The following is a 21011-nucleotide window of genomic DNA, read 5'->3' as shown; positions in this document are numbered from 1 at the left end:
TTATCCTGAGGATAAGGGGCAAAATGGGGGCATACAAGGTGCCCAATGAAGCCAAGGAACACCTGCAAAGAGCCTATGAGGGCCGGAGAGAGGCGGGAGATGAAATCTTATCTCGGGGGGGAGAAGCCATGGCTGGCATTGAGGCTCCAAACTCTAGGTTTTCAATCCGGGCTGAAGTAATGCCGGGCCAAGCTCCACGATCAAGCTCTGATCCAAAGCTCTGATACCAGTTGAAGGGGATGCAATGGCAGTGGAGAAGGAGAAGAGGAAGATGCAGGAGAGAAGAGCACACACAATGTAGGTGCTATCAAGAATGATATGACAACCTTATTGCACTTTCATATTATTTATGAATAAAGAATGGGCGGTCTATGTACATGGGTAGGCCTAGTGGCCTTTTACCCCAACAGGTAGAAACAATTCTCAACAGCACAGAAAATGTAAAAGCCCCAAGATTTCTTGTCCCTAAGTGCACAAATTCAGTCTATTACAAACTGTCATTGATGTACATTTGCCAATCTGTGAGCTGACATCAAAAGCTCCAAATTTCTGATTCGAAATTGACAAAATCTCTATAATAAATGTGTCTCAGATACTTGCACAAATAGAGATATGCTGCCCGGGCACAAGCCCCTTCTAGTAGATTAAGTCTGAATAAAAAAAAGTGAAAAATTTTGCTTTTTGTTACCTTTGATATGGGTGGCTGAGTTGGTGGCTCAATTGACGGTGGAGGCAGGTGGCTCAGCTTTAGAACCAGACGGAGGTGGCAGACTGTAGGTTGTCTGACTGGTGGTGGTGGCTGGTGGCGGACAGGATTGCATGTGGCGAGGAACTAGGGCTGGCGAGGTGTTTGCTAGCTCTGGCTGGCGCTTGATGTAGGCGCACAGAGCTGGGATAATGGACGGGTAGGTTAGGAATGATACAGGTGCTGTGGTGGCGGTGCAGACAGAGGCGCTGCCTTGGGCAGCTTCACAGGGGACTGGGCACAGGATGAAGCAACTGCAGGCGACTGGAGGCTGGCGGGCGAATTGGGTGGACCAGCTGGAGCTAGATTGGTGGGCGCCCAGGCACAGTGAGCTGAAGGCTGGCGATGCAGGCATGAGCAAAGCGAATCTACTGGTGGCGTACTTGGTGCTGCTGGTGGGGCTGAATGCCAGCTATCACTAGGAGCGTTGGCTCAGTTGGTGATAGCAGCCATGGGCTGGGCCAGCTCTGATACCAAGTGTGAGATGTGAGAGAATGCACAGAGATTGAAGCTTAGCTGAGAGTACAGTTGACAATGAAGAGAGTGAAGACATGACTCCCAATGCAATAATCAGAGTGTAAGGTGCAAGTACAAAGTACAACCCTTAAACCTTAGGGTTGCTAAAGTGTGTTCACACCTGAAAGGTGTAAAAGTGCCCAAACTGTGTAACATAGGTACATAAAATAAAAGATAATAAATACGGGGGGAAAACCCCCTCATAAGGAGAGTAAAAAGTGCCCTAGTGTCCTACTGAAGATCACCAACACTCCTTTGTGAGCGTAGGCGTGAGTTAAACCCAACAACCATGTCATGACTAACCTGTTGCACTTGCATTTTTCTCTCCCCTTTGCCTGTTCAACAAGCATGACCCTTGCTTCTCGAGATCATTATCTATGCCTTAGTCCTTGAGACACGAGTTCGGGATGCAATGTTTCTTCATTGCATAGTGTGTTTGCTGCATGAGCATTGTGTTATAGATATTCATTTATTTATGATATTCATTGTGCTCATTGTCTTTGTGTTACCCTAACCCTAATTGTGTTCTATTGAGTTTATGCTTTGTCGTAGGCTTAAATTTGTGGTGTTGCATCAAGGTATTTCTTTACATGGTATTGGAGCTAGGATCTCTTTGAATAAACCTAGGCCTTTGATTTGAAAGACCTTTGTAAGAAGTAGAAACAAAAAGTGGGCAAGATGATTTTGAAAAGGACATCTCGATTCATTCCCAAGAGCCAAATCCATTGAGAAACGGGCGGGAATGGGCCACACAGTTTACTCCTTCAACATCTGATATGGTCGGAGAGACATCGGACTTCCATGGAGTCCATAGAGTTTACGAGATTTGAAGAGCTGAATACGAACTCATCCTCATGTATTGGGGTCTTTGGGTTCAACAACATATTGAAGGTAAATCTAAGCTTTTCCATTTAGATTTGGTGCATCGGTCTAATAATTTTGTAGGAAGGATGGAAGCTTTGCAAAGGATTGGCCATCCTAACATGGAAATTGGTTTGGAGTACGAACACTTTATCTCTCTACCACCTTCATCTTCATCTTTATCTCTTTTATCTATTCTGTTTACATCTCCACTATCATTCACTCCTATGCGAGGTACGCAAAACAACACTTTTTCATCTTTTGATGTTTCTTTCTCTTTTCAACAGGTCAAGATATAGGTAATTTTTATGAATAAGGGACTATGCAAACACGGTAATGGTTCAGAAGTCTTCAAGAAGATAGATTTTTGTATTGGAACACAAAGAAGGGTAAGGAGTCTAAAAGATTAACTCAAACACTTATAAGTTCTCTCCCTTCTTTTCCTTTAGTTTTACTGAAGGTTAGTTTGAAGTAGGTGAATGTCACGGGGACTTGAGATTTTGATATGCTTTGATCTTGCCGATAACATTTGATTAAGTTAGTAATCAAATGTGTAAGGTTGTTTAGCATATGTGATGCACATGGCAGTTATTTCATGGTAATAGGTCAAGGACCCTGAGGATGCAGTGGGTGTCAAAGGCAGAAGTTGTGATAAGTTATATTGGTGTCAATTTTGACCCTAGGACCATAGTTGCCGGGGTTTTTAGAAACGATAAGGTAGGAAATGGGTTTCAAACAAGTTTCCTACAGTATTAATTTTTAGGAAACGTCTAAAAAACGTTTCTTATCTACATAGTAAAAAATATGGGTTAAAGAATACACATACATGAAATACTTAAAGAAATAATTCTATCTATCCATTATCTATATAACCAATGATTAAATTGTACACTAAAAGCATGAAAATAAGATCTAACCTTTAAGAAAATAGGCATTATTGACCATTTGTAAGTCTCATTTTAGTTTATACAATTAACATCCTTATCGATGATTAGCAACATAATATTTAAAAAGAAAAAGTAAATACAATTTTAAAGCAAGGATAAAAGTAGCAAACTTGAACAAAATTATAGAAGTAACTGAGTATCAAACAAGTCTAAAGCCTTATGAACCTTGTCAAATATTCAATACAAAAATGGATTATGAAAACCACTAAAAGTCAATCCTAAGTCCTAGAGAATGTATCATGAGTCATGACTCATCTTAAATTTCCTCCTTACTGTTCTCAATCTCCTCATCCCCCTCCTCGTCACTCTTGTTTCTAGAGTTGGAGCTCTCAAGTAGATCCTCATTAATAGCTACAACACTTGTGCCAGCTGCATTATGAGTATGAGATGCTGCTTCTTATAGCTTGAAGAGGCACCACATATTCATCTCTTGTATGTTTGCACTACTAGCAAGTGGTTTCATTAAAGTTGGGAGGGGCAAACAAACTTGGATTCGAGATTTGAAGGTATAACTGTGTTCTTGGTGTCACTTTCTATTGAGTTGGCCTCTTGGACACTATTTGCGGCATGTGGATCAAGTGGCTACTTTGTAGTGAACTCTAGTTGATGAACAAATGCTCAGCGCTTTTGGGCCACCCTCTTTTGCTTAGAAAACTCTAGCACCTCTTTAATTTTACCACAATACTTCATTTGTGCTTCAGTTTTGGTGCCTAGTGGGTATGCTTTTTTGGGCAAAAACATGACTTTCTAGCCATTGACATTTTTTCGATGTATAAGGAACGCCTGAAAAAGGTAAGAAATGTTTCTTACCCATTTCGTATGTTTCCTATCTTAGGAAACATGTTTCCATGTAAGTATACCTAGGACAATTGTTTGGCCAATAAATGTCAGTGGTGACATTAGAGACTAGCATTAATTAATAAATTAATGCAAGTCTAAGGCCAATAGAGGTTAGGGACCACTCCAAATTGCAAATGGCCTAGCCAATTTAATTATGGATGGGCACACAAAAAGTTTGGGCAAGGTCAGAAGCATTGAAATTAATATCAAAATTATTTAATTCTAAAAAATAATTAGATGGTTGGATAATGCTAAAAAATGGTTTTAGAAGGCTACCACTTGGCAAAAACGCCCATGCAAATTGAGAAAACATTATTGGAGGTTGGTTCTCAGCCATTCAGTTAGTTAGTTTACAGCCTGGGGGGGAGAGGGAGGAAGTTATTGGTCCATTTTTTGATCGAAGAACATCAATTTGCTATAGAAGACAGCCATTTGGGTAGCCTCAATAGGTAGGGGACAACAAAGAGACACCTTCCAAGGGTTGGCAACAATATTGTTGATCAGGTGACAACATGTTGGAGATGCTTGGTAGTAGGTGATTGCATTAAATGTAGGCTAGAGCAGGCAGCTGGCAGATTTTAGGATTTTCTCACTAAGAAAATTAGATATCTCTCTCATCTTGACTTTCTCTCACCTTATTAGGTCAATTCTCAAAAGATCTCGGTATTTCTCAGCCATTCTCATCAGATCTCAGCTAGATTTGGTGGACAACACGAGGATTTTAGCTGTAAACCTCAAATTTTTGCAAAAAATTAGGGTTCAATAGCCACCTCAGGACACATGCCAACAGGATGAGGCATGATACGTTGAAATTAGCACTTGCAATTTTTTGTATTGACAGGGATTTTAGATGCCAGGCCATCCATTGTGAATTGGGGCAGGATTTGGCTAGGTGGTGGTTCCATTTGTACAAGTCCTCAGTAAAAATCAAGGGGCAATTGGCCCAAATTGCTTGTTGATTGTTTGTACAGCAAGGGGCTTTTGGATTAGCCAAGAAGGTTGGAGAATCTCCGCTTGTAATTGATCCATTGGTAATTGTAGTTAAAGAAATATCGAAAAGGGTACCAATTTTTGGGCCAACTGGGTGTCTATTGTCCAAGATTGTTAAGGTAATGTGTGCATTTCAGTTTATGCTCAATTATTAATTGTTATAATTAAGTGCTTGATTAGGTTTTATCACCGTATCGGAGAGGGCTTTTTAGTTTCAATGAACCGTCTCTATCTTTATTCAATGCATTTAATGGACAAATAATTAAATTTATTTTTAACCATTGTATCAACCAATCCATTTAATCTTCCACCCATCCCTCCCTCTATGTTTGTTGTACCTTCGTTTCTGTCTCCATTAAGTGTGCCTTACATGACATTATACATCACACTTGGGGGTCCTTTATCCTTAGGCATAGCCTTTAGAACCTTGTCTTTTCCGTAGCTGGGTGGTGTACCTATGATGGAGGCTTGTCCTCCCTTTCCCACACTTACAGGTTTTTCACGGCATGGGAATGCCACCCAACCATTCTCGACCACGGATCAATTGTTGGTACCATAGTTTGCCTTCATGATGTTACCTAGTAGGCCTTTTGGTCATTATGGTGCCCTAGCTAGCATTTGTACATGGAACATTTGTCCCGGTGCCTCCACTTCCATCGGCACTCTATGGAAATATTAATGTTTTTATGCCTTCCCATCAATTGGCAACCATTGGACACTTTCGGTCTATTTTTGCCTACCCACCTCCACTTCCTTCTACTTATTTGCCTCCACCACTTTCTTCTTATCCATCTGATTCCACCTATCAGACACCTCATGGTTCTTTGTCCTCATTAGCCAAACATGCCTTTAATGACAAGACTTGTTTTAATGGGTTGAACTTCACTACTTGGTCAAATTTGATGAGACATGGCCTTGACTCCCAAAACCTATGGGGTATCGTGCAAGGGTTGGAAACCCAACTTGGTCCCATACTTGTTTCATATCAGGTCGTCTGCTCATCGAAGGCTAGGAATGCCTCCACTATTGTTGAGTTTGTGCAAGGCTTATTGCTTGAGTTTCATTCTTAGCTTTAGCATTTTGATTTAGTGTTTGAGCATTGGGGACACTTACTGACTGCTATGCAGCTTAGAATAGAACCTGTCACATAAATCTGGACTATAAGCTTCAAAACTTTAAAATCATCGCTTGGGATGACTTGAAAGTCAAGTTGGTTGAGTATTGCCGACTTCTCGATGAGTTCTCTACCATGGGGATTCCTAAGTCCTCGGATGATCAAGTCACATTGTTCTTTAACAAGTTGCTGTGGAAATGCTTCCATTTTGTTAAGCAAATGATCTCACAGCCCACAATGTGTTAGAATTTACCAATTCTATGGATAGTGCTCCATGTTTTAGTTAGTTGGTTTATGTATGGAACACAACTATGCCAATTAAGTTGTGTCACCTCTTTTAGAGTTCGTTCTAGGGTTGGCTAACTTGAGTTAAGTTGGGGGTTTGGTCTACCTCTCCCCATTTCTAATAGTTGGTATTAGAGGTAAACACATGGGTTCTATCTCTCCACTTCTTAGTTGGTGCCACCCATGTGAAGTTCTTGTTTTTACCCTGCATGCAATCTTGGACATAGTCTTGCATGCAACCCTATACACATAGCCTTTCTCAGCCTTGCCCGCCATTTTTTGTAGATTTGGGAAAAAACACAAAAACCCTAATTTTTTGAATGTGGGGGTTTAAAAAAATCTTTGCAATTTCTCATCCAGCTTTCTTGTCTCATCTCCAATTTCAAAGAAAATTTAACTTTCTCACACTATATGCCAAGAAATTCGGGGATTTTGGATCGACTTTCCCAATTTCTAAAATTTCTTCAAGAAAATTCGAGACTTTTGCCTGATTTGAGCTCTTGCACATGAATATCCACCGAAATTGCTAAGACTGCGCAATTTCTTCGACATTGGTATTAGAAATTTTTGGCTTTTCTAATTCTCACATTCAACACACATCCGGAGGTGCCCTGAAGTTGCTGGTTGCTGTCGATACACGTCCCAAATCTAGAAAACTGCTCTGAAAAATTGGAAATTTTTAGCATTAAGTTGTTGCATTTAATGTTGGGCACACATACTAAGGCATAACAGTTCTACAACACTAAGTTGCTGCAAATTGCAGTTGGGGTGTTGTCTATGCAGTTTTGGATACGCTTTTCAAGACGAGAGAGAGTTTTGCACTCACTTTAGTATCTTGTGTTGGGATTTTGGTACTTAGCAGAGTACATTTCACACTTCAGTTTTGTAAGCATTTGGTTGCTTGGTTGTCATTTTTAAAAGAAAATTATAATGTGAAATTAAAGACATTAGGTTAAAGGTTGTGTTTGCTACCATGATGCCAGCTTCTCTAAATATTGGTTAGCGTGGAGCAATAGAAATTTCGCATGATGCTCGAAACTAATCCTTGCCACAAACAATAAAGATACACTGTACACATGACACACATGCATGAACAAGAACACACAGATACACCCCCATGAATATATAATTTATTACCCATGTGCATGACACACATGCAACCACATCAATTAGGATATCATTAGTACATATATATATTTTTCGGGGGGGGGGGGGGGGGGGGGGGGGGGGCTGAGAAACAGCCTCTTACTTTTGTGGAGTTGGAAGGCCTCTTGTTACAAGAGGAACAGACTCGATGGAATGTTGCCTTGAGGTTAGGGGATGTTCTCATGCTCTCTAAATATAAGGCCAAGGGCAAAGTGAAGCAGTTTGTTAAAAATCAGCAAAGAGCTGATTCGGGACAACAATCAAATAAGGTTGCCTAAGAGTCTAAGAAGACCAAGAAAAAGGGGAAATGCCACTATTGCAAAAAACCAGGGCATTACATTGATGAATGCAAGAAATGGTTGGCCAAGGAGAAAAAGGATAGTGGTTTGGCTGTTCAAGAGACATCCACCAGTTGGTTTTCGAATGGAGATGCTATAACCAACTTTTAGAGGACTATGCTTTCTTGACATGCAGTTATGACACATCCATGGCTTATAGTTTATTTAATACTGTTGAAAAGGAGCATGCTTGGTATTTGGACAATGGGGCATCCAGGTACATCACTTCACAAAAGTGCTTGTTCACATCTTTGCATTCAGCCCTTGCAAGGAAGTGTGTTACGTGTGCTAATAATAGTAGCTATGATGTATGTGGTATTGGTTCAGTGTTGATGACTATTGTAGATGGTTTCGATTTCATGCTTCTTGATGTTTTCTTTGTGCCTAGTATGGCAAAAAACTTATTGTCCATTTCAGCTTTTAATAAGCATGGATTTGAAGTCATCTTTGAGGATGACGAGTGTATTATTAGAGACAGAGAGATGGACTATGCTCTTCAATTGCCAGGTACCTTGTATAAGGGCCTATTTTTGTTGGACACATATGAGAGGAGTTTTCATGATGTGCTAGCAGTTAGCACTCATACGGCCACTATGCAAAATGCGGAGCTTTGGCACGCTAGCTATGGTCACATGAGCTTTGGCAGTCTCATGACTCTCCACAAGTGTTAGATGACACATGCTTTGCCTACACTGGATACTCCACCTCCTTGTGCTTGTGAGTGTTGCATTCTTGGGAAATTGCATAGATTTGCTTTTAAGAAGGATGGTGCAGTGTGTGCTGCCTGGAAATTCCAGCTCATGTACTCTAATGTATGGTCCTACGAGGACTAGAGCGCTTGGTGGTCATTTGTATTTTGTTACATTTATCGATGACTACTCTAGGTACACTTGGGTGTATGGTAAGAAGGCAAAATCAGATGTATTTATGCACTTCAAACACTTGGTGGCAAAATTTGAAGCAGAAATAGATCTAAAGGTGCAAAATCTATGCACAGATAGAGGGGGGAGTATATGTTTTGTGAATTTAAGACATTTTTGCTTGAGCATGGCATTATGCATCAAGCCATTGTGAGGATGGCACCTCAACAGAATGGAATGTTTGAAAGAAAGAATCACTCTTTCATGGAGATGACCACATGCATGCTTAAGAGCAAAGGCCACACAAGTTTTGGTTAGAGGGTCTCCAGTGCACAAATTATGTTTTGAATTGTGCACCTACAAAGATACTAAAGACTATTACACCATTTGAGGCTTGGCATGGCAAGAACCAAAGGTTGATTACTTTAGAGTGTTTGGATGCATAGCTTATGTGCATGTATCCAAGGAGCTTTGTAGCAAGCTCGATGACAAGGCCATAAAATGCATTTTTATTGGCTATAGTTTGGAAAGCAAAGGCTATTGTTTGTATGATCCATGTGCAAAAGAAAGTGTTTGTCAGTAGGGATGCGATCTTTGCTGAAAATGCAGCCTTTTTGCATGATCAATTTGAGATGCCAGCCTCCTATGACTTGAATGATGCATTTGAAGACCTCCTACCACTTTCTTTGGGGTCCGAGCATGTTGAGAATGGCCAGAAAGATTTCTTACAGCAAGCTGTTGCTGCACCGCATGCTCTTGACGAGCAGGGTTTTGATAATGGTTTGCCTCCAGTAGTGGAATATGCAGTGCGGCAAGAAAGGGCTGTTGTAAATGCAGTGCAGAGAGTAAAATGGTTGATTCTATTCCCACAAATCATACATGCGATCTTGTTGAGTTGCCCCATGGTTAGAAATGTATGCACAAAAAAGTGTATTTATTATGAGGAGACATTTGCTCCTACATCCTATATGAGTACAGCTAGGTGTGTTATTGCAATGGCTGCATATTATGCATGGAAGGTGCATCAGTTAAACATCAAGACAACATTCTTGAATGGTGATCTACATGAGGATGTTTATGTGTCACAACCTTCAAGGTTTGTGGTGAAAGGCAAAGAACCGATTTGCAAGCTGTATAAAGCTCTTGATGGTTTAAAACAAGCTCCTTGTGCATGGTATGTGTCACAAGGGCGTGAAATTTTGAGATGCTTTAATCTTGCTAATAACATTTGATTAAGTTATTAATCAAATGTACAAGGTTATTTAGCACATGTGATGCACATGGCAGTTATTTCATGGTAACAGGCTAAGGACCTGGAGGATGCAATGGGCATCAAAGGCCAAAGTTGTGATAAGTTATGCCATCTAGGCTTTGGGGGTGAGTTGGTGTCAGTTTGACCCCAAGACAGTTATTTGGCCAATAAGTGTTGGTGCTAACACTAGGGACTAGCATTACTTAATTAATTAATGCTAGTCTAAGGGTCAACAGAGATTGGGGATCACTCGAGGTTGCAAATGGCCTAGCCAATTTGATTATGGATCAGCACATTTAATTTTAGGTAGACTCAGAGGAGCTAAAATTAAATTTCAGGATTATTTAATTCAAAAAATTATAGAGTGACTGGATAATGCTACAAAATGAGTTTAGAAGGTTGCCGCTTGGCAAAAATGCACATGCAAACTGAGAAAACATTTTTGGGGGTTGAGTCTTAGCCATTCAGTTAGTTTACAACTTGGGAGAGAGAGAGGGAGAGAGCTACTGGTCCATTTTTTGATTAGAGAACAACAATTTGTTGCAGAAGACAACCATCTAAAGGCCTCAGTAGGCAAGGAACAACAATGATTCACCTTCTAGGGGTTGGCAACAACATTGCTGATCAGGTGACAACATTTTGGAAGTGTCTAGTAGTAGGTGACTCTATCAAATGCAGGCTAGAGCAAGCAACACGAAGAGTTTAGGGTTTTCTCGCAAACAAAATCAGATTTCTCTCTCATCTTGGCTTTCTCTCACCTTCTCTAACCCATTCTTAGGATATCTCAGCATTTCTAAGCCATTTTGAGTAGATTTTAGCCAAATTTGGTGGGTAGCAGAGAGATCTTTGTTGTAAACCCTAAATCTCTGCAGAAATTAGGATTTGATAGCCACCTCGGGACCCGTGCCAATTGATGAAGGCATCGTACATTGAATTCAGTATGTGAAATTTATGTAATTGTCAAGGAATTTAGATGCTAGCCCATTCATTGTAATTTTGGGTAGCATTTGGCCAGTGGTGGTTCCATTTGTGCAAATCCTGGGTGAAAAATCAAGGAGGAATTGGATCAAATTGATTGTTGATTGTTGCTACAGTAAAGAGGCTTTTGAAACAGCAAAGGAGATTGTAAATCTTAGCTTGTATTCATTCCATTAGCAATCAAATTAGAGAAATATTAAAAGGGTGTCAATTTTGGGGCCAACACGGTGTCCAATGTGCGAGATTATTAAGGTAATTTGTGCATTTTGAGTTATGTTCATTTGTTGATTATTGTAATTAAGTGCTTAATCAGGGAATCACCACCCTTTCCAAGAATGAAGGTTGGTTTCATGGCTGCATTGACGGGATACCACTCAATCCCTTGATTTGGTGGGCTCAAGGCACTTGATTGCAAGCCAAAGCTTTGTACTAGTGCTGATTTTTGCTCTTAGCTGAGAAATCGCAGCAATATGTCTTTACACAGTGAGATGGACTGAAGCAGTGATAATGTATCTTAGTACGAACATTCACATGGGAATGAAGAAAATGCAATGCTTGACCTTGGACACGGCTCAAACCATGGACAACAAGTTGAAAATATTGTTGTTGGGCAAGACAATAGGGTTTGCAGGGAGTAACACAAAGTCTGTAGGGCAAACACTAAGAGAGAAGAGGAACTCAGAAACATAAGAAGAACATGGTGATGATGTAGTGAATCATGCTATGAAAAGAAAAGCTAATATAGCAGAATCGGAGCTCAGAAGATAACTCCATTGTCCTGTCTAAATTAGGTGGCAACACCTGTGGGAAATTTGCACAATGAAGGGAGTGAAACGGGGTGCTACGGGCACTGGACTATGAAAGTAATTACTCGAAGATGAAGGACAACTATTGAGGGAGCAAATTATAGTCCTCTGATGTTGTTGGAGATGTGGAAGATGATCACCAATTGAGGGAGAAAATTGCTATCCTTTGATGCCAGGGAGTAACCTAGGAAGCAAAACACAAATCCCAAAGTGTTGGAGCTGTCAAACGTAGGGAGAGAAGCCTAGATGCTAACACCAGGTGGATAATGATGGTGCTAGATGATGGAGGATGAGCTAGGCTGCAAAAGCGCAGGTCCCAACAACCTTTGTGATAGACGAGTGATGCTAGGTGATGGAGAACGAGCCAAGCTGCAAAAACGCAAGTCCTAGCAGCCCATGTGATAGATGAGTGATGCCAGGTGATGGAGGAGGAGTTAGTCTGTAAAAATGCAGGTCCCAACAATCTCTTTGATAGACAAGTGATGCCGGGTCATGGAGAAGAAGCCAGGCTGTAAAAACGCAGATCTCAACAGCCACTGTGATAGATGAGTGATGAATTCACTGATGCTCGGTGATGTATACTATCGCTAGAGGCTAGCATGCTGACACCAAGTTGGAGATGATGACACCGGGCAAGGAGAAGGCCTCCAGAATGAAAAATGTAGGTGAAGGTGGAGCTAGAAGGAGAAGGGTGTTGATGCCAATCAGAGGATGGTGACACGAGGTGGAAGATGCTCCGAATGCAAGGCGTGATGCTAGAACAGGGCGTCTGAAGTAGAAGAGAAAGGGTGAAGGCAACTACGAGTCATGAACCGCAATGTTCTCTTGAATGGGTGGGAGGGCAGTGGAAGGGGCTGGTGAGAGAAGGGAAGAGTGTTTGATGATGGAGGAAGAGGGGTGAAGAATGACTGAAGAGTGGTGGTAGGAGTGTGAAGAATGACTGAAGAGTGGTTGTAGGAGCGTGAAGAATGAATGAAGTGATTGCATATTTATAGGTATAAGGTGTCTAGGGTGGCGCACCACTGTGTAGGCGCTCATTGAAAAAGGTGTGGACACTAAACCTTTTTGGGGCTGTTAGTGCGAAATCCTAAATGAAGTGTGTAAACTAAAGAAGTGGTTTCTCGACAGATGCATGGCCTTCAGGGCATAGCGAGGTTGATGACCAGCAAAGTGAAGAGGAATTCGATGACTAGTTCAAGAATCACATGAGGATAAGAACAAATCTCTTTGTTGAATTGGCAAAGGATCCTCAATTTACCGGATATTTTAATGCTCTAAAGAAGGACATCAAAGGTAAGAAGAAGAAGATGCCTTTTACACCTTCGAAATAGCAAGGTGCACTAAAGATAATGCCAAAGATACTAACGAAATAAAATAGCTGGTACCTACAGGGCAAGGAATGCAAATGTAAGGCCATCATGGAAGTGCCAATCCAATGGATTTTGGACAGCTGGGCATGCATGCTATGATAGGGTGGCTAGGATATTTTGGTGGAAGCACGATTTTTCATACTATGCTTGGACAAGGACTGCATATGGGAATGTATGACACAAATCCCTATGGTATGCAGCAACTTATGCATGATGTGTAAGGCCCAATGTATTCGGGTATGGTTGAAAATATGCAAAATCCTATATATGGTAGCATTGTCTTAATGCCTAGGGCACAAAGTAGCATGTTTGGTACTGCATCTGCACCTATGATTGCTTATGGGGCTCAAGGAATGAATGTTGGTCATGAAAATGCTCCATTTGACATTGGTTTTGATGTAAATTCAGCAACTGCACCCTTTTTGCAGCAGCCAATGTATGACAACTTGACACCCCAAGGGGCAGGAAAAGACTATGATGAGGGTGGAAAAGCAATGAAGTTTGAGTCCTTTAGTGGTGCATAAGATAGGCTGAAAGCTTTGACTTTCATTCAGTAGTTTGATGTAGCCTATTTGGGGGGGAACTTCACCAAGTCCTCGAAGATTCGAAAGGGAGTTACTTTCTGGAAAGGTAATGCATTATAATGGTGGTCCACTCTTATGATGCAAGGTAGAACAATGTCAATGTGGGTATAATTCCAGCAAATGTTTGCATCGAATTGGTTGACAAGTGTCTTTGAGGTGGACATCATGATAGCTTGGAATAAGCTGGATGCTAAGGCTGTAAGAATTTAGAGCAGTATAATAGTAAGTTTTGGGATGCATTGTTGCCTATTACTTCTTATCGCTCCCTACCCCTTCATGAGCAAGTAGAAAAATATGTTTGTGGGTTGCCCAAAGGAATTAGGGATTTCTGTATTAAATCCACTGTGTCAAGCATGTCTTAGCTCATAGAGATTGTTGCTATAGCCAATGCTTTGTTGTGTGGGAAGGATTCAGGATTCCTAGAGAGCGGGGAGAAGCCAAATAAAAAGTTGTTTAAGGTTGAGAAAATGGGAAGATCTGAAAATCAGCCTGAAAAGAGGTCAAAACAGCAAAGAAAGGGCTCGAAAACATTGGCACAACATAGGGAATGGATGGCTGAAAATAAATATTTTATTTGTGAAAAGGATGGTCACATTGCAAGGATTGTCTTAATAGGGAGCAAGCTGGAAAATCAAAAAATCAGGTACCGGCAGCACAGTAGCGTGATTGATAGGCCCTCAATAGGGTCGCGCACTAGAAACCCTTGGCCAGACGCCGATGCATTCTGCGAGTGCCCCCTAGTCAAACATCTTGCGTATTGTCCTCTCTGAGGAGCAGCTCTTGGCCGTCCATGCCACAGAGTTGGAGCTTAAAGAAACAATGATTTTCAGTCAGGTAATAGGACACTCTCCATCCAAGGCCCAGCTTTGGGATTGGCTTCACTCCACGCTGGGCATTGGCACATCGTAGATCCTGGAGGTAGTCCACATGGGCCAAGGGATCTTCATGATTCGTCTCACCTCTGCGCACGCAGCTCGTGAGTTAGTGGAGAGCTCGCCCTATGCCTCCACGAAGGGGGTCATTTACATGGTTTCTTGGTACAACGGCTTCACAGTGGAGATATTTGAGCTTCGCAACAGATTTCTCAGACATCGGGTCACTTTACTTTTCCCCGGACTGGCGGTAGAGTACCATCAGTTAGTGGAGGACTTTGGACGGCTCTTTGGCACAGTTTTTCCTACCTCCTTCGCGGATGCAGTGACAGCTGCAGGTGTCCCCAAGGTACGAGTGGCCGTGAAAGACACAAAGAGTATACCAAAGTTCCTGGAGATTTAGGCAAGAGGTAACTCCTTTATGCAGCAGGTCATTGTGATCGAGCAACTAGGGCACTGCTTGCATTGCCAGGAATTTGGCCATCAGGTAGCAGACCGTACGTGCTTCGGAGCCAAGGCGGCTTCGCCGATAGGCGCGTAGGTGGACGCTAACGGCTTCACACGGGTCTTGAGACGACAAAGAGAGAGATGCCGAGGGGGGCCGCAGCCAGCTCCTCAAACGCAGCCTCGACAACAGGGAGCAGGAGGGTGAGCGACCCCCCCTGCAGACCACTCTGCAGCCAGCTCCCCCCCTAGGACCGCAGCCCCTATCATCCACCACCCGCGCCACAGACTATCTCACGTGAGATCCCACGGCCCCCACACCCACCTCCCCCCACCTCCCATGCTGGCCCCACTGACTTGGGCCCATAGCTCTCTCCTTCCAAGGCCACCAGGTCCCCCCCATGCCCACCACGTATCTCTGACCATCCCATCATCCCTCGATCTTCTTCCCCCTCACCACCCCCTTGCCGAGTACTCCCCACGATCTGCCCCTGGTTCAAGTGATCCCTCCCCTCCCCCCCGCCCCCAAGACCCACCCCCTCTCCTCCCACAAGAGGTGATGAGCCACACACACCTACATCTTCCTCGCACCAGCAGTTTTCCCCCTCCCACACAATCACTAGCTCATTTGCCTTGGCCGCCCATCACACTTTCCTAAGACAGACACAGCTGCTGCCACAGGAGTTCTTCCGCAGTGGCCCATGGTCCTACTTGAGAGTTACGGAGCGTAGAGAGTTCCCACTACCTCTAGAGGTGGGGATCTTCGTGGTTCGTAAGTCTAGGAGGGGCAAGGTTCATTTACTAGCATCACCGGATGGACCAAACTATGCTGTTTTCTTTCAGTCCTCTCACTTAGGGGATTGGACGACGACACAGATAGAGGAGTTGAAGAGTCACGTGGAGGACCACATCTCCCAGTGGATGGGAGAAGAAGGACTAGCACTGTTTGCACAGCAGTGGCTTTGTTGCATGATGGACATAAACTGGTGGGCTGTTGCCGAGATCCCATACTTGAGCATTATCTTTCAAGCCCTCCACAGTGGAGTGCTCCAAGGGATGTGATCGAGTGGCCCTCGACACAGATGGCCCATTTCTACCAACGTACAGAGTCAGGACTCTTAGCATGGCTGATAGATGCATTGACAGTACCACCTGGAGCATCTTTCACCCCTATGGTCTGGCCGAGGGCCACCATGGGGACTGGAGTTCGCCATCCAGACCTGCGGCAAAGCGTACCTGCATGCCCCATCGTTTCTCCTCCTCATTAGCAGCCTCCACACCGAACAGATGCCTGTTCGGTCAGTTGTAGGCTTCCCCATGAGCTTACACCTTGCATCTTGGAATGTGAATAGTCTCCACTACAGTGGGGCACGTGGTTCCAGGAAGTTGATCGTTCGGCAGGAGCTTCAGTTTGCCCTTGCCGGACGAATTGACATCTTACTGCTACAAGAGCATAAGCTCACTCCCACCCAGGCCTAGCGGGTAGGGAAGGTACTCTTGTGCAACTCGCACACTTACTGGAAGCACGCCATAGGTACCCACGGTAGGAGTGGAGGCATATGCATCTCTATTGGCCCGAGTCTCACCGCCTGTGTATGAGACCATGGGATGATAGTAGCAGGGAGGGTTCTATGGATCAGATTGGATATTGGGGATTCGTGCCTTGGAGTTCTCAATGTGTATGCTCCTATTGAGGTTAGGGTTCGCAACAGGTTCTAGGTGGAGATAGCGGATGGGCTCCCAGAGGTGGACTCCTGGATTGTTGCAGGAGACTTCAACAACTTGGAGACTTTGGAGGACGAGTACGGTAGAGACAGAGACTACCTGGGCAATAGGAGGTCTTTCTCCTGGCAGTAGGAGCACGCAATGCCTGGAGAGACCCTGCCTTCCATAGGAGGGAGAGATTGCTGGACTTCTCTTGGGGATATAGGCGACTATATGGAGCCTTGCTAGAGCGGTTGGACAGGTTTTATGTGGGAGAGTGGGGAGGCTCTCGTGGAGGCTAGATTTGGTAGTTGGCGGGCACCACGTTGTCCGATGATCCTCCTAACACTAGATCCCCGAGCATCTGCCCTAGACACACGATCTTGTCGGATCCGTGATTTGATCTATAGGAGGGAGGAGGTGAGGAGACCGATAGAGTAGATTTGGACCAGAGAGTGGGGTAGGAGGGACCAGATCGCAGAGGAGGTTGCTGAGGTCCTTACCAAGTCGAGCAGAATATGCCAAGAGGCAGCCATACAGGCCAAGCAACAGAGCTGGGAGGAGAAGAGAGCACTTGGGCCGAGACCTTGCAGGCCAGGGAGTAGAGCTGGGAGGAGGATAGAGCACTTCGGCGTGACCTTGCAGCCATGCATAGATTATTATAGGAGGTACCAGGGGATCCCACTCTCCATGCACAAGAGGTGCGCATATGAGCAGCCATTGTTGGTCTAGAGGACAGGCCCTCAGAGTTCTCTTTCCGCACCTTAGTAGCTTTCTGGGCGCGGAAGGGGGACACGATGTGCAGGGAGTTTTTCCAGATGCACCAGCCTCACACCTCAGGAGAGCAGATACGCAGCCTTAGAGATCAGTATGGGAGCACTCGTTCTAGCCGAGACGAGGTGATGGAGATTGGCATCGACTACTATAGACGCCTTTTCCAGCAGGAGACAGCCTCAACTAGTAGGCAATAGGTCTGGGACCACATCCCGTCCCTTGTCACAGGGGAGATGGGACGCTTCCTCCTAGCCCCCTTCACAGAGAAGGAACTAGAGGAGGCTTTCCATACACAAGACGGGCAGAAATGCCCGAGCGAGGATGGCCTCTTTAAGGCCTTTTTCACTACCTACTGGGAAGTGGTGAAGGACCCCCTTCTGATGCCCCTTCAAGAGATTTTTACTTCAAGACAGATGCCAGGGAGCCTTTCGGCAAGCCTTATCAGTCTTCTCCCCAAAGGGGGAGAACGGTTGGAGCTTTCCCAGTGGAGACCGATTACCTTATTGTCAGTGACCTATAAGGCAATGGCAAAGATGATTGGTAGGCAACTACACCGCATGCTTCCAAATATCATCCATGACACACAGATAGGCTTTGTCTAGGATAGGAGCATCCTTGACAATGTATTCACCTTCTTTGAGGCGAGAGAGTGGGCTTAGCATAGTGGGCAGAAACTGGCTGTACTACTCTTGGATTTCGAGAAAGCTTATGACAGGGTGGACTAAGAGTTCTTAGAGGGCACTATGGTGAGGTTGGGTTTCCCCCAGGCTTGGATTCGCAGGGTCTCTGCACTTTATAGATTGGCCACCAGCAGGGTTCTCATAGGTGGTAGGCAAGGGGAGGAGTTCCAATTGGAGAGATTGGTCCGACAGGGTTGCCCCCTAGCCCTGTACCTGTTCCTACTCTTTGTGGAGATAGAGTTGTTAGACTGGATTACGCGGACTCCGACTTCCAGTGAGAGAGGAGATAGAGTTGTTAGACTCAGAGTATGCAGATGGTACTGCACTCTACATAGAGGACAATGAAGTTATATGGAGAGAGTGAGACTGGCTCTTGAGGTGTTCTGTTTTGCAGCGGGAGCAAAAATCAACTGTCGAAAGTTTGTTGGTTTTCTCACAGACCCGAACTCTAGCACGGAGTGGGGCGTCCACCTGGGATTTAGATGGGTGAGAAGAGGGCACCGTTCGGTACCTAGGGTTCTAGGTGGGACTCGACATCACTGCAGTCTAGCAATTTCTTCTAGTCCTCGATAATATTCAGAGGAAGCTGACCTACTGGAGCATGGTTCGCCTCTCACTAGTCGGCCAAGCCCTGGTGGTTAACCGGGTCCTCCTAGCGATAGCCTGGTACATCGCCTTGTGTTGGTGCTTCTCCTCATCTTGTGTAGGGCCGCTTCGCCGCCTAGCACAGAACTTCCTTTGGTGCGGGTCAGACGGCTCCAGGGATTCCGGGGCCAAGGTATACGACATCGGTCAGAGGGAGGGCTTGGGATCATAGACCCAGAGTATCAGAGCAAGGCCCTCTTGGGCAAGCTGGTTGTCTGTAGCCTCACACCGGGAGGACAGACCTGGAAGGTCCTATTGCAGGAGGGTCTCTAGGATTATAGACCGAGGCTTGGTGGTGAGTGGAGGCTATCCTTGAGATGGATCTTCATGGCAGCCGAGATCACCCCCCCCAGATCACCTTTTCTACGCAGCTTGGTCCGCATGTGGCAGGGCCTCCGCAAGGTCCTAATCCAGAGCATCCCAAGCTGCCAGGAGGAGATAGATCGTTAGCCGGTGATCTGGAACCCCCAGGTCAGGGATCGAGAAGGGGCACAGATTAGTGAGTGCCCCCACATAGAGCGGGCTGGTTGGGAGGCTGGCCCAGCTCGTACTATCAGGACACGGCGGGAGGTGTACAGGATGGCGGACGAGGAGGTGCTGTAGCAAGTATCAGGTTGTCAGAGAGGAGCGGAGTTGAGGAGAAGGGAGATAGATGCAGCAATACCTCAGGAGTGGCTAGTGCCCCCGATACGAGAGCTGATAGAGCCCAGGGAGGTATGGGGCACTAGGTTTTCACCAGTAGGCATCCCCCTACAGGTGGCAGGTAGAGTGGGCGGCGCTCCACCTAGGACCTTCTTCACCATACAGGAGAGGGGACGTCTGGCTCTTGACAGAGGGCAGCAGGATGACGGGATAGCTGTCCTTTCATGGAAGAGGATCCGGGTGATTGGCCTTCAGGGGAAGACATGGTGGCTAGACCCTTTTGTCTTCTGGTAGGAGCTCAGGGAGTGGCGTCTCTGGATCTGGGAGTGTAGGCCACTTGATGAGCTGGAGTGGGATCCGGGAGAGTGGCTGTGGCTGGCCATTGTGATTGCCAAGAAGCCATTGAGGTTCCTGGAGTACATTGCACACGTACTGATGCAGGAGGATATGGATTGGGCGCTGTCACGTAGCAGGCACTGGGCGGAGCACAGCATCAGGGAGCCTTTGCGACGGACCTTCTGGCGCTGCCTATGGGATAGTTGGAGGCCGAGGAGGGTATCGCATTTCTTATGGCTGGTGGCACATGGAGGCTTGGCGATGCGAAGTTGGCTAGCCCAGATGCAAAAGGAGGGAGGTTGTAGGCGCTGCACACAGCAGCCTCTAGAAACCTCAAAGCATTGCCTTTGGTCGTGTGAGGTGGCACAGCTTGTGTGGAGAGGAGCACACCGCATCGCCGTATAGAACCTAGCCTTGGATGTATCTCATGGGGGGCTTTTTGCTGGCAGGCAGTCAGCCAAGGCCGTCACCTTCTGTATGAGGCGGGGATGTAGGACACAATATTCATTATTGAGGCAGGGTCGTGTGCAGTGGTCGGTTTGGAGGCTCTATCCATCCGCCAGGTACTGGAGTCCATAGCAGACCGCTTTGAGGTATGGGAGATCATAGGGAGTCTTACTGGTTGGCATATTTGGAAGGCGCGGTGTTAGGAGGCTTTCAGCGGAGAGAGACTTTCAGGACATGGGACCTTAGCAGAGCTTTGGACCTCCATCATCCACTCTCTCCACGGCCAATGGGATTGGTGAAGGGCGAGTCCAGGGCTTGTCAGGAGCTCCGTTGTCATTTCATGTGCACTTGGGTGGCGAGGACCTGTTTTTTGTGATGCAGGTAGGCAGTCCCAGATGGTGATACACCCCCCCTCCATGGCTTCTTGCCCCCATTCCCCCCAGACCGCCTTGAGAGGCTTGTATACATGTTGTATTTGTGACTTTGCATCAGCTCCAGGTAGTCTGTTGAGCATGAGCAATCCGCTGTAATTAGTTTTTTTTTTTTTTTGAGTGATATAATCAGCCACATTTTACTAGGCAAAAAGAAAAAGGCACAGGTCAGCTTGTGCAGTCCATACAGACTGTGATGTGCCCTCTTTGCCCCTGTTGGCATTTCACCTGTGCCATGTCAGCATTTTCAGCATTTATTGCTGCTGGTTGGCTAGATTTAGGAGCCGACTACCAAATTTAGTGACCCTGATTGATGGTCACCAGTTTAGGGGCATTTTGTCTACATATAGCTTGTCCCACTTTGGGACAGATCAAGTGCACACTTGGAGTTTGGCATTCTTCTT

At 45.1% G+C, this 21011-nt stretch overlaps 1 protein-coding gene across 5 annotated transcripts in view; it reads left to right on the top strand.

Moving 5' to 3' along the window:
- The window catches only part of URH2 (uridine-ribohydrolase 2), a 235457-nt gene that overhangs the window by 94576 nt on the left and 119870 nt on the right, over positions 1-21011 (top strand). The gene's annotated exons all lie outside the window — the stretch shown is intronic.

Source organism: Lygodium microphyllum, chromosome 7, assembly GCF_053477565.2.
Source record: "Lygodium microphyllum isolate KBCC chromosome 7, Lygodium_microphyllum_v1.1.10, whole genome shotgun sequence".
Taxonomy (NCBI): domain Eukaryota; kingdom Viridiplantae; phylum Streptophyta; class Polypodiopsida; order Schizaeales; family Lygodiaceae; genus Lygodium; species Lygodium microphyllum.
Note: the sequence above shows the minus strand (reverse complement) of the source record. Positions and strands in the feature narration are given on the sequence as shown.